We start from the raw sequence: 7,074 nt of genomic DNA, 5'->3' as shown, positions 1-7,074 counted from the left end.
AACTGCTAACATCTCCAGACACGCACCAATCCGCATTGAAGAGATGCTCGAATTGAGATTTTTTATTGTTTTATACTTGGTAATTGATGCTCGCATGGGCCAAAAACATTCATTTTCAAGTGAAGCCTGTTACTTTGGGGACACATTTGGCCAAAAACAGGGACAACTGGGACCAATCAATGGTTTTGGATAAATCTATTGGGAGGTGGGACAAAGGACTCAAAACTGGGACTGTCCTCTGTAAACTGGGACATCTGGTCACCCTGTGCTAACTAGAAGCTACGTTAGCTTCATGCTGCATATGCTAATGTTAGAAACAAGAACCGTCTTTCGCTTCTACTGAACAATTTGATGTGAAAAAAACATCCACATGGACCTGATTTTGGCTTGACTTTATCAGTGAGTGATAAATATATTTATGGTCTGCCAGAAAACTGATAAAAAGACGGGAAATTCTGATTCCCATGAGAGGTTTTTTCCCTCTCATCTAGGCCACGCCCCCTGCTGTCTGTATCTATCGTACGGACTGAAATTGGACTTGACCAGGACCAATAAGATAAGAGACAGGAATAATGGAATGGCATTAACCGGGACGACACCAGCGCTGGGACACGCACTTCTGTTTGAGAACCGCTGCCGTAAAGAGACTCCTGTTGTGTAACCCTGCAGCCTTATGTAGATGGCCCATTGTAGCATGAACCGCCAGCGCAGACGATATCACTTGTTTATGTTTTAACTTATTATTATGATTGTTCATTTGAATCTGAGTTTTCTGCGTTTGATGACTGCGTTTTATATCTGTGAGAATGTTTCCATGAACAACTAAAAATAAAAAGATTTTTTTTGCACTGATAATTGTTATTGGTGTGTAAATAAATAAGTGAACAAAGAGTGCAATTGTAATAATGCGAGGGTGTGGTAAGGTTTTGTTCCGCCCACCAGCAGGGGCATATTAAAGTTCACTCTCTTTGGTCGGTCTTCTTCTGGCCTGTGTGATCAATGCATATATTGGTCTCGTAGGTGGTCAGCGACAAAGTAAATTTACTTAAGTGCAGAGAATTGCCTTAAAACGTATTACTTTTACTCCAATATATTTGAAATATAAATATAATACTTTCTATTCTCATACATTTCTACAAAGCTCCAAAGTAAAGGTTTGTTGCATGCAGTGCATCCGGAAAGTATTGACACACTTATGCTTTTCAGAACCAGAATAGGTTTAATTGTCAGTGAACAGGTTCACAAACAACAATTCACAACAATTTTTTTTCTTTGGTGCAAATCGTGCAACATGAAAGGCAATAATAAACTATAAAAAGTTTCAAGTTTAACAGTTTAACACAGAACAAAAGCATGAGCCTATTTAGAGATGTACAGATGCAATAAGTGTCAGCAGCAGATCTGAGTGTGGACAGACCACATAGTGACAGAGCAGTGCAAATGGCTGTAACATACACCATTTTTGTAATGTTGATTGAGGTCCTTTTTTGGACCCAATAGCTGCCCCCTCTACCATGAGTTGATGGCGGAGGGGGCAGGAGGTATCGGACCATAGCCTCCTGCAGAGGGGAGAGGGATGAATAGTCCGTGTCCAGGGCCAGGAGGGTCAGCTGTGATCCGACTCACATGCCTCCGGGTCCTGGAGAGGGACAGGTCCTGGAGAGCTGGAAGTCACCTTCTCAGCAGCAGCACAATGCGCTGCAGTCGATGCTTGTCCCGGTCTGTTGCGCCAGGGTACCACACAGTGATGGTGGAGGTGAGGATGGACCACGCAGTGATGGAGGAGGAGAGGATGGACCACACGGTGATGGAGGAGGAGAGGATGGACCACACGGTGATGGTGAGGATGGACCCCGCGGTGATGGAGGAGGAGAGGATGGACCACACGGTGATGGTGAGGATGGACCACACGGTGATGGAGGAGGTGAGGATGGACCACACGGTGATGGTGAGGATGGACCACACGGTGATGGAGGAGGTGAGGATGGACCACACGGTAATGGAGGAGGTGTGGATGGACTCGATGATGGCCATGTAGATGCACCTTTTTGTTATGTTATAGCCTCACACTGGACACAGCTTTATTGTCAAATCCTCCACACGAAAACCATACAGAGAATATAATGACGTTAACCTTCAACTTTCATGTTTATATATTAACAGGCTTGCTACATCTACACTGCGTTCCAAATGATTATGCAAATGACATTTTTCTAAGATTTTCTAAATTGTCAACTCAAATGAGAGTCAGCATAATTTTCAAGTCTTTAACTGGTAGAGGATAATTTAAATGTGGTTGAAAAAATCTACCAGTGATAACAGTATTTTTTTCAAAAATAAACCTAGTAAAAACCTCAAAATCCACTGTTCCAAATTATTATGCAACTCATCGTTTCAATACATTATAAAGCTTGTAATTAACTGAAAATGGTCATTTGTTGAATTTGTAGCATTAGGAGGTCATATTTACTGAAATCAAAAGCTATTTCAATCAAAAAAAATATTAACAGGTCAAGTTATATTTTACCATAGGAGCCCTTGTGTGATAGCAGCTTCAAAATTCTTAAATCCATTAAACGTGTGTGTTTTTGGACAGTTTCTGTTTGGATTTCTTTGCAGGATGTCAGAATAGCCTCCCAGAGCTGCTATTTGGATGAAAACTGCCTCCCACCCTCATAGAAGTTTTTTTTGTTGAGGCTCCAAAGGTTCTCAACAGAGTTGAGGTCAGGGGAGGAGGGGTACCACATCATGAGTTTCTCTCCTTTTATGTGACGCAGAAGTATTCTTTACAGCATGACGTGGTGCGTTGTCATGCATGAAGATGATCTTGTTCGTGAAAGCACGGCTCTTCTTTTTGTAGCATAGAAGACAGTGGTCAGTCAGAAACCCCCCCTTTTTTTTCAAATTTTCACACCTTCAGGGAGCCTAAAACGACCTAAAGGGGCCGACCAGCTCTCTCCCCATGATTCTGGCCCAAACATCATTTCGCCACCTCCTTACTGACGTCACAGCCTTGTTGGGACATTGTGGCCATTCACCAACTATTCACTACTCCATTGATCTGACCATCCAGGATTACACGGCCTCATCAGTGAACAAGACCGTTTGAAAATGAGTCCTCATGTATTTCTGAGCCCGTTGCAGTTCATCAGCTTCAATTAACAGTTTAGGGGAGGCCCGGATAGAATGTTTATGCACAACTGCAGCCGCTGGATGGCCCTACACCTTGATGTTCGGGAGACTCCAGAGGCACCAGCAGCTTCAAATACCTGTCTGCTGCTTTGTAGCATCTGTTCTCTTAATCTGATGTGTTTGTCTGGCAGAAACCGTCCATATTGTGCCTTTATCTGCACAAAACCAAGTGTGCTCTGAATCATCCCCAAATCTCTTATCAGTTCGATGATTATGCTTAATCTTTCATGAAATATCGAAGGTTTTCATACCTAGACCAAGGCATTCAACTATTTCACGCTTTTCATCAGCAGAGAGATCCTTTTTCTTTACCATATTGCTTGAAAATGATGATCTGCGTAATAAAGTGGAACGTCCTTTTTCAGTAGTTTTTCTCTTAACTGGGCTTAACCTGAAAACTAATCATCCCAGGTCTCTGAGATTAATGTCAGTGATTCATAGAGCCCCGAGACACGATAACATCCATGAGTTTCATTATTATTTTGATTTTTTTTACCTTTTAGACACAAAAATACAATTTGCGTAATAATTTGGAACGCAGTGTATTTGTACAGATACTTTAAATACCAATTGGAACAAGGCAAAATCTGGCAAATCTGAAGTTAATATTGCGAACCACCCCATCGCAAAGCAGCAAAGACTAAAAACATGCTTTTTATTCTTGGTGAAACCATATGCAAGACGAATCACATTCTCTCCTGTGGGCATTTCTTCGATTTCCTCACGTCACGGTTTCAAAGTGCTGACAAATAGGGTACGTACTTGTTCGTATGAAAGTAGCACACTCATTTACACTGGAAATGCAAATGTCACCAGATGTTCATGCGCTCGCTCATCAACAACAAGTTCATGAGAATTTAACCCTGCGCTTTCCGTGTCCATTCAGAGTGAAAGGAGCACAGCTGAGTCAGGGCTTCTTCTGCAGAGCCGACCCCGTACGTCAGTGTTTCACTCAGACCCCGTGGGTGATATGAAAGTTTATTGTTCTACGTTAAAGGCTGTCTATGACTAAATGAACAGCAATGGAACGTAAATGAAGCCTGTATTTTTTTTTCATTTCTGAATTAAGGTGGGCAGAAGTCATAGATCTATTGATATACTCCTCCATTACTTTGTTGCAAGGTGATGTGGCAGCCCTTCCTGTCCTAATCAGACTGTGCAGATATTAAAATAAACAAAGACTATAATTATTCATTTATAGTTACAGCCATACAAAAAGTCGATGAGACCAGGGCTGGTGATCATTAAAAACTGTTTCTTGAGATATAGAGGACAAAACAGGTTTTTAAATACTCACCAATGAATGACTGATGTGTTCATTTCTGTGTTTTTGAATTCATTGTTAATTTTCTGCAAAATACTCTTTAAAACATGCTGTAAACATGTGCTCAACACATGCCAACGATACAGTGAATATGATCTTAAAACATAGGGAAACATTTTTCTCCACCATTTAGACTCATGTGACAACCAACCCCTGACCCACCTAAGACAACCAGCCCCAGTCGACCATCTGACACAAAGTTTGAGTTAGCTCTCATGGCTTTAGCCCTCAATTATCATTCAGCTCAATAGGAGGATCAGGAGGTTAAACTTGATGTTCAGTAACAATATCACAGCGCGTCCTAGTGTTACTTTAAAAAGCAATGTGACAACCAACCCGTGTGACAAACAGCCCTGCTCTCCCCTACTATTCGAATCAACATTTAAAAGCTTTTAAAATATATATATATATATTTAAAACATTGTGTCACCACAAAAGGCTTTGTTAGAGACTTATCTTTTCTGGCCGCAGGCTGGACTCTCACGGTTTGATTTTGTGATGTATACATTCCATGATGGAAAACTCCTGCACGACTGAGAGCATGCACAAACATCATCACAATTAGTTTCCCTTTTTTGCCAGTTAATAAGCAATTACTAGGTATGTCTGACTCTTGTGGCATGTTCCGTTGATGGGCTGTGGACATGGAAGTTGTTTTTAGTCTACATTTACAGGAAATATTTTGGCAGCATAAACCTAATAACCCCAATAGACAACTGTAATGAACAGGTTCAACAGTCTGACAGTCTTCAAACACTAACATTATAACTGGTATCATGGTATATAATATGAAGGAACTTAACACATCAACACTAAGGCCATATGTTAGTGGCTGTTATTTCAAAGTGATGCCATGCACGAGGAGGATAAAAATGTGCATTGTCTTCAGATTGGGCTGTTGTAGTGCCGTGGTGTGTGTGCGTGGCCTGTAAGGACAGTGCTGTCTGTCTGGGAGTGACTTTGGACACAAGTGACAGTGTCTACAGATAGGCGTGCCTTTTCTGCCCTCTGCTGGCAAACAGCAGTATTTTTACAGAAGTGTATACCTTTAGGCCTACTTGTTTTCTGTTTGCCTGAGTTACAAATATCTGAGGATTGAAACCAACCAACCAACCAACCAACCAACCAACCAACCAACCAACCAACCAACCAACCAACCAACCAACCAACCAACCAACCAACCAACCAACAATTAGTGTTATAGCATCTAAAATGAGATACGTAACTGCTCTAAGTCTGTTTGAATAATAAGATGGGAACTTTTAAGGTACAAGCTATTTTTCCATACTTTTGACAGGGGGTCCCCAAGTAAAAATGATTCACCCAATTAAAAAAAGTAATATTACACCTTAAAATAACGCATAATATAATGACGAATTTAGCAATGCCTCTAGCTGAAATACCTGATTGAAAATAATTTTTCTCACAAACTATTTTCCCCCAATGTACATGTTTTTAAGAGATGCTTTGGGAGTCCCCTTGCAATGAGGCCCCCTAGAGGACCCTGGACCCCAGTTTGGAAACCACTTTCTCTTTAAATAGAATGTCCTTGTTTCTCATTTACCATTTAATCACAGGCTACCAAGATAATCCATGAAAGGTTTTTAGATCAGTTTTTGTAGGCTAATCGATTCGCCCTTTATTAACCTCTGAATCCCCACCTGAATCAAGTAGCCTACATTTCTCCAGTTTGGCTTTACCCAAATCTAAAAGTTTCTTGAACAAAGCGTCAAAACAGCGACGGAAACACAATATACAAGCCACAACAACGCGATCAAAGTGATGAAAAAGGGGGGAAAAAGACACAAAGGAGCAACAAAAACACGACAAAAGTGAAACAAAAAGCGACAAAAAGGTGACAAAAAACACGACAAAAAGCGTTAAAAAAGTAATGAAAAAGCAAAAAAAGTGACAAAAACACAACAAAAAAACAAAAAACATTTAAAAAAAAAAAGAGACACACACAAAACAAAAATGTGACAAAAGCATGGCGACAATGCAACAAAAAAAGTCAAGATCAGTTTTAGGTCATAGCTTTCAAATGAGGCGTGACACTGGCCTATAGTCTAAGCTCTGGTCAAGAAGCTTTTAGATTCATCCATAAACATTATTCTGCTGACCATTTTATGACAAAATTAAAAATGGACATTGATGTGAACAGACAATACAGCATTTCTTTTGAATTTACTTACTTACTCGAAGAATTTGCGTTTTTGTCAAAGTTGTTTTTTCATAAATGCAAATACTTCACGCAGAAACACAAATTTATACATTTGTATAGTGATATTCTCTCTTATATGACGATTTTGGAAGGCTCTGATAACAAAAACTGTCAATATTTGTTCAAAATATGTTATATTTGAAATTGTATGATCATACTATTGTACCCATAGCATATCTTTGTAGCCTTTAGATTTGGGTAAAGATTTAAATTATGTATTTATTAATTCATTTGTTTTCCCTACCGTATTTTACTGTAAAACATAATCAAGCGAGATCTGTCCCTTTAAGTGACGCCACATTTTGGACCTGGGGCTCGGCGCAAAGGCGGGGGGGAG

Source organism: Gobius niger (assembly GCF_951799975.1).
Source record: "Gobius niger genome assembly, chromosome: 15".
NCBI classification, from domain to species: Eukaryota; Metazoa; Chordata; class Actinopteri; order Gobiiformes; family Gobiidae; genus Gobius; species Gobius niger.
The sequence above is the reverse complement of the archived record's forward strand: the minus strand, read 5'-3'. Positions refer to the sequence as shown.